Genomic DNA, 8080 nt, shown 5'->3' with positions numbered 1-8080 from the left:
AAATTGCCAGTCTCCTATCTGTCTGTCACCTTTTGGGAAGAATGACCTAACCCCAGGGACTACAGAGAGCCGTAGAAGCAGAGGGACAGCCTCAGGGCCACACAGCTTGTCCAAGGCAGACCCAGAATCAGAGCCAGGTCCCCTCACTCCCTCTGGTCTTCACCCAGGGATCTCGTTTCCAGGGATCTCCTGGGGTAGATCTAATGCCTTTGGCGTTCTGACTTTTCTTATTTGGTGGTGTTTGTTGATTCTCAAAAGCCCCCTGGGTGAAGGGAACGTTATTTCAAATGAGAAAGCACAGGTTAAGGGGTCAGACAGACAGCTTTCAAGTGCCAGTTCTACCCCTTCTGGCTACATGACCTCAGGCAGGCAGGCTGGCCATTCCCAGTGTGGGCTCCTCAGCCTGCAGATGGGGACGCACCACTCGCCCATGACCAGCTGCACCAACACCTGGCACCCAAAGGCAAAGGGGCCATGAGGTCATCCCAGGGTTGAAATCAGAAACTCTGAAACCAGAGCCCAGAAACAGCGTTTCAGAGTAGAACCCAAGGATACCATGAAAATGGCCTCTGGCATTTGTTTAAAAAAAAAACTAAGTGTGAATCATGAATCATTAAAAAGCTGTCTTGTCCTGTACTTACAATGAAGTCCCAGGGGTTCCCAGAGAATTCAAAGGGGTGCTGATGTGTGTCGTCACTGCCAGGGGTCCCCAAGAGTCAGTGACCATTACCAGGGGTCCCCGAGCATGGGTTGTCCCTGACAGGGGCCCCAGGAAGGAGGGAACATTTATTCCCAGGAGGGAAGCATTTGTAGCATCTTCTTCCTGACCTGGCACCCTTACCCATCCCCCACTCTCTCCTTTCAGGTTTATTAAAGATTTTTTTTTTTTTTTTTTTACTTCAGTACAAATAACTAGTGAAGTCACCAGTTTGGCCTTGGGAGAAATTTAACCCATCTCAATTTTCCCCCATTTTCACGTGGCAAAACCTAATCAACACGAGGCTTGAACATGTTCTCACATTCTTTCCCAGGCCTTGTCACACTGCCAGTATTTTAGGACAACGATAGTAGCTGCCATTTACTGAGTGCTCATTGTGGCCCAGGTGCCCTCCTAGGTGCTGGGAATGGAGAAGAGAAGGGAGCAGATGGAGCCGGCATTGCACAGGGAGGCGGATGGTCGGTGAGCACACGCAGGACGAAATCATTCCATTGCAGCCTGAGATGCTCCTATGAAGAAGAGAAATGCAGTCTGAGGGGCAGAGAGGCCCGGAGGCCAGGTCTGGGGCCGTGCAGGCTGCACACTGCCTCCTCCATGTCCTAGAGGGAGGGAAGGAGGGAGGAGGGAAAGAAGAGAGAGGAGGAGGATGGATGGATGGATGGATGGATGGATGGATGGATGGATGGATGGATGGGAGGAAGAAAAAAGGGAGGGAGGAAGGGGGAAAAAATATTAGCATGGACTTTTGAGCCAACAGACTTGGGTTCACATCCCAGCTCGGCCACTTCGTAGCTTGTGACCTTTGGCAAGTAGCTCCACCTCTTGGAGCCTCAGTTTCTCGTCTGTAAAATTGTTCAACAATATGGCATCCCTTATAGATGAGACCGATGTGTGCTTGTCACATAGTAGGCCCTCAATTAAAATGGAAGCCCCTCTAGCATGGGAGGGGTTCTTGCTCCCCTCCCCACAAACAACCTGGCCAATGTCTCCTCTCAGCACAGAGGCTTTATGGGGGCCTCCATAGGAAACCCAGAGCTAATGCCTTCCCACACGTAAATGAAACCTGAGATCCTAAGTTATGGTGACTACAGACCTTCGGGCCCAATGGCTATTGGAGAAGAGCCTTTTAGAAAAACTTCCAGGCAGGACCCAGGTTTTAAGGCCCCTGAGGGCTTGTTAGAGCCAGTATCCCCTCCACCCACCCCCCTACCTCCACCAGCTCTATGTAGCACTGCCTGCACCCCCTAGAACTTTCCCTGACAGTTGGTGTACCCCCAGCCTGCCCCCTAAAGGTGGGCCTCGTGGTGAGGGTTTTCTCTCCGCGCAGCACAGCCCCAGCCCCCGATGCCATCTCAGCACAATTCACCAAGCTGGGAAGGTGAGAGTCCGCCCACAGCATCTGCTCAGGTGCTCATAAGTCCACCTCGATCATCCCCGCCGAGGACATCTCCATGTCACGTGGGGTAGGGGTGCTCAGCCCACAATGAGTCTCTGCTACTTTTGTAGTTTAAAAGGATTACAACATCCGTATGGAAAAGCTCCCGATTTAACCGCTAGTTAAAGCTCTACATTGTTAAGGCACCTGAAGGAAAACCGCTCTTCCCTCACAGGCCTTTTGATGTAACGACCCTGGGAGTCATTTTCAAGGCAGATTCATTATTTGTAGTTTTGAAATATTTCTTAGTGACTCTTGAACTTATTTAGTACAAGTGAAAGCTCCCGAGAATCAGAGCTTAGTAAGAACCTAGAACCACACCCCAACACAATGTTTTTCTCCAGGAGGGGCCCACATGCCTCCATGCAGCAGGAAGCAGTCTGAAGTGGGTTGTCTCCACTGCGGGTAGCAGCTGTCCCTGAGATCTGAATCTGGCTGAGAGTCCAGCCTCAGCCGGTGATGGGAGGTCAGGGCGGGCACACACAGCAGGAGGCCAGCAGGGATGGGGACCCAGGGAGGTGGCATGGGTCAGGCTCCAGGCAGAAAGTATCTAAGTATTTCCGGCAGAAAGCAATTCAGGGAAAGGTATTAGGTGTTTGCAACACTGACGGCTGGAGCAAGAGCTGCTCCAGGCTCAGCTTCAGTAAGAGCCCCAGATAACACAGAACTGAGCAGCTGCCACAGTCAGGAGGGTGGAGAATCAGAACGCTCCCAAGCAGATGGCTGAGTCAACAACACACTCTCCGAGCAGCAACCCAGGGGTCAGAGCCCCACTGCTGCCCTCCCCCTGCTCTGGACACCCACAAAGCTGGAGACTGGATGCCAGAATCCCGATACCCTTGCTTGTCAAGGGAAAACAGGCCACAGAGAATTGACTTCTGCCTCTCTCCTGCCTTCCAAATCTCACATGAATGCATCTAGTTGGCACAGCCACACTTGCAGCCAGGACCCTAGCTCTAAGAGAGGTTGGGGAAATCATTTTTAACTTTTCAGCATTGGCAGCACTAGAAGGAGTTGGGAATCAATGCTGAGAACCAAGGGTCCTTACTCAGGAGAGGGTCTATGCTATGGGGGGGTCAGGGACCCAGACAGGCAGCCCGGGAAGACAGGGCAGAACCCAGCCCCAAGGTCCAACAACATGTTCACAGTCCCAGCAGCAAGGAGAGGCATGGCATGCCCCCTGACTACCTTATTTTGATGACCCCAGTGGTTTTTAAACATGGTAATGGGGGTTTAACCTCAGTGTGGCTACAAAGATTAACTCCTGCTATGCTCATACTCTACCATTGATAATCGAAATTCTCATGGCCATTCTGAATTGAGTGATGGCCATTCGTAGCCAAGCACTGTGCTGTGTGCTTCATGAAATATCATATATTGGGTATTTTGCAGCAACCTTATACAACAGGGACAGTTGTTACTATTATTTAAAAGAGGATAAAACTGAGGCCCAGAGGGGTTTTGCAACTTGCCCAAAGTCATACAGCAAGTGAATGGCAGGGCCAGAACTGGAGTGCCTTTACTTAACCATGATATCACACTGGCTACCACTATTCATCTTTGATTTTCTTTTTATATGAGAAAACAAACCTGTGCTTCCCTCAACGCAGCTTGTTTCTCAGACAATTATCCCAAAATATGGAGCGCATGGGGAGGTAAATGAAAAAGGAATTTTTTGAGGGGGAGACACCAGAATCCATGTGCTTCTGTTCAGAGCTAATATTCTATTCTAAAAACATGCCTACTTACGGTGCTAAACAACTGTAACTACATCCATGCTGGAAGTGACTACCCCTGGGGGTTGGTGAATGGCGGGGAGGGGTGCTGTTTCTTGGAGGATACTCTGATCATCCCGGAAGCAATCTACAATATGGTCCAACGGTTGCCATAGCAACTCCCCATCTGGGCTATTTACGTGATATAGAGGAAGCATCCTCTGTCTCTAGGCTATTGTGGCTATGAAGAGTGACTCCTTCCTTCATCCATCAAATATCATCCAGGAGTGGCAAACAAATGCTTGCAGGAATCAGACAGTTAACATAAATGAGTTCATGTAAAAGAATGTCAGGAGGATTAACCGGAGAGTTGGGGCTCTGGGGCCCAGGAGAGTGCACACCCCACCATCTGTGTGGGCAGCTGTAACTCAGTCCCAGCTCCCTCCTGGCCCTGCAAGAATGGAATCCAAGTGTTATTGAATCTTTGGATTCATCAAGAAAAGTTGACAGCTGGGCTTTTATGTGAAATCTTTCCATTTGTAAACACTAGCAACTAATTCAAAATTTAGGGTGGGGCTTCTGAGTACTTCTGGGTTGTGCAGGTCGCACTGTACCCCTCTGGGGTCACCAGTCCCAGGTAAGTTCAAGTGAACTTACAGCTGTGCATTGACAAACTGTGCAGCTATATACACGCAATCCCATCACGTCAGGGGGCCAGATCTGGTTTGTGAGTCACCAGCTCTCCAATTCCAACTCTAAATATCTAGCCATAGAGGTTTGGCGAAAGTAAAGGTTATACCACCACTCAGTATAAGTCACTTTTTAAGAAATGATGACTATAGGAGTATTCATTGATGGGAAGAAGTGTTCACCATATGTTGAGACATGGAAAGAGCAAGTTACAGCAACATGAACAGAATATAATTGCATTTTTGAAAATTAAACTGCATATACTGAGCTAGTGGCAGTCGTTACCTCTAGGAGGTAGCATATCAGCTCATGTGTATCTTTAGCTTCTTTATCTCTCCTTTCTAAGTATTTTTATGATGACAAGTAATACTTATACAATGAAAAAATGTAAGTCCAGTTCAAAAATTCTTCTAAAATGGAATCAGAGTTTCTTTTCTAGTCAAAGGGAGAAGAGTTGGGCCGTGGTCAAAATTAGTAGTTCCCAAACTCAAGCGTGCATCAGCATTTCCCTGAGGGCATGATTCAGTGTAGACTTCCAGCCCACCCACAGAGTTGCTGTGCAGTCTGCTCTTCACCAAGTTCCCAGGCCATGCGAACGCAATCTGCAGTCCCGGACCAAACACATTAAGAACCACTGGGAAAAAGCATCATTAGGCTCAGTGCTCTGCAAAGACCTTTTCATTAGAGTATCTGAAATGTTCTTGATAAACTTGCTAAAAATGAAGATTCCGGGATGATCCCCAAAGGTCATCCTTCCTGGATTCTGGGGTGAGCCCCCGGGAATCTGCGTTTTAGCAAACACATCAGGTGGCTTTGCTATGAGTGTCTGGGGACACCCTTTGAGAAGCAGGGTACTTCTTTGTGGTGCCAGCCCACTTAGGTGGCATCCATTTATTAAGTGAACATGAATTAGGCTACTATTGCCAGGCACGGTGCCAGGAGCTGGAGGAGCTGGACCGATGCCAGAAGCAGCAAGCGTCCAGGCGGAAGGCTTCTGAGGAGGCTGATGAGATGCAGTGCAGGGATCCAGGAGCTAGGCCTGGGCAGTGGGTGTTCCCGGGACTTGAGCGAGGCAGCCTGGAGAAGGACAAGGGGAGCCTCTGGGGACATTCTTCCTCTTGATCTTTCACACCAACCGTTTGCTTTTCAATAGCAACCAGCTTCATTTTGGTTGGTGTTTTCATTTTCTTTTTTTCTTTTTTTGGTGTTTTCTTTTTCAAACTCAAAACTCACACTAGTGAGCAGCCCCTGAGGTCCGGTTGGACCACAAGATCTGATGATCACTTTTTTCCTTAGCTTCCACCTGCCTCTTCCAGCAGTTCTACTTCAAAGTCTTCAGCTAAAGGTGAGCAGCCTGACCTTCCTCCCTGTGGTTGCTGGGTGTGCTAGGTGAATGCTTTTGTTAGCCTCTTTCAAAACAGTCTCTAAACGTCTATATTCTAAACGAACGGGAAAACAGAAAAGATTCTAACAAATTCCCACCTGCCCGTTACATAGATGCCTACATTTTATTGTATATATTTCCTTATCAGGGGGATCACTTCATAGACTGTGTAGATGCCTGACCACTGCACTATAAGCCTGAAGCTGAAGTAGAATAATATTGAATGTCAACTATAATTAAATATGTATGTGTATATACATACATACATATGTATGTATAATATGTCACGGGATATAAAGTACAACATAGGGAATATAGTCAATGGTATTGTAACAGCTATATATGAGGTCAGTGGGGTAGTAGATTGGGGGGGTTATTACTTTGTGAGGGGTGTAAATGTCTAACTATTACGTTCCTCTGTACAGCTGAAACAAACAAACAAATACATAAATAAATAAATAAAACAGGCACAGCTGGATGCTATCTTTCCCGCCTACTCTCCCTCCCCTGGTCTTACTTCTCATTCTCATGACATGTGATGTAATTTTGCTGAGGTGTTTAGATTCAGACTATTTTGTTTGAAAATTTAGCTCTGGTATTTTCACTCTGTAATCCTTATCGTTTTGCAAGTTGCCTTTTGCATCACCTTTGTGCTTTGGGATTTATTGGAAGAATCGCAGCCTGTCTTGCCTGGGCACACCGTCCATGGCTTTGCAACTCCTCAGCGGTGACATCAGACACGAAACTGCTGGGAGCGAGCCAACACAGGAAGCATGACATGTCGAGGTCTGCGTGAGCTCTCTCGGATGTACCAGAAATAACCCGTGGCAGACTGCTAGCCCTCCATTCAAGGGGGCCTCATTTGTCTCTTACTGTCCAGCTGCCGGGCAGCACCCCCCAAACCATGGAAATGGGCTCCCCCTCCAGGTTCCAGGCAGACAGAACAGTCCCCTCCCTAGGCCCAGGCTCACACGGCAGGAAGTGTCCCCTTCCCCAGGGGACCTGCAGGTCTTTGCAGGCTGAGTCCTCCCAGAGGCCCAGACTGTCTGATGTGGCCATTGGCCTGCCTCTCCTGGCCCCCCCAGAGACAGCCAAGGCCCCACACCTGCCCCACTTCCCCAGGGTATCTTAAGACTCCTCCGGAGACAGGTAAAGGAGTAATCAGGGTAATGGGTTCAAGTCTCTGAAGGCGGAGGAGCTAGACAGTTGGACAGGTACACAAGTACCTTCCAGGATGGGACTGGGGGCAGGGGTGGAGGTGGGAGCCAGCTCCCAGGTGGAAGAAGCCGGAAGCCCCCAGACTAAATTTGCCTAGTTCAGCACAGAACAGGTAGGATGCTGATCTGAGCAGGTCTGGGTTCTAGGTGTGGCTTGGAGAGCTGGGTAGGGCCCTTCCTGCTCCAGGGAAGTCCCACTCACCAATTATTTACTGAGCATCTACGTGCCAGGTACTGGGGATGCATCCCTGCCCTGGAGATTTTGACAGTTGGGGAGGAGAGAAGCAAATGAGGGAGGGAAATTTCCTGGGGCTCCTGTAACAAATGACCACCAACTGGGCAGCTGAAAACAACAGTAATGAGGGCTAAAAAAAGAGGTTCTGTGGAAAGTAACCTCACAGGGTGATCTGATCATAAATTCCTAACTGGGCAGGTCATGGTGGGGAGTCAAACCCCAGGCAGGCCTACAACTTCTTTAATGAAATGGTTTTAAGCCATCCCTGTCCATTGTGCTTGTGCATCTAGGTTAACACACCTTTGCAATACCGGAAGTAATACCCCTCCAACAGGATAGTAACCCTCAAGAGAGCACATAATCTTGTCAACCTGTAATCTGTAATCCCCACCTTACTTTCTCCACTCTTCCTTACGTCTCCTCCTTAATTTCAAATGAATAAAAGAAGCTGCAAAACTGTTAATTCTCTGAATCGTGTGCGATTTTGCTCCCCGGCATAGGTTGTCAGTTTGGCCCAAATAAATTCTTACAAAAATTCTCTACAGGCGTGAACGTTTCTTACGTTGACAAACGCGTTCTCCCACAGTTCTGGAGGCCAGAAGTCTGATATCCAAGTGTTGGCAGCGCTGAGCTTCCTCCAGAAGTGAGAGGGTCTGGGGAGGATGCTACCTGTCTCTCAGCTTCTG

Source organism: Rhinolophus sinicus, linkage group LG11 (genome assembly GCF_036562045.2).
Source record: "Rhinolophus sinicus isolate RSC01 linkage group LG11, ASM3656204v1, whole genome shotgun sequence".
Classification (NCBI taxonomy): Eukaryota; Metazoa; Chordata; class Mammalia; order Chiroptera; family Rhinolophidae; genus Rhinolophus; species Rhinolophus sinicus.
The sequence above is the reverse complement of the archived record's forward strand: the minus strand, read 5'-3'. Positions refer to the sequence as shown.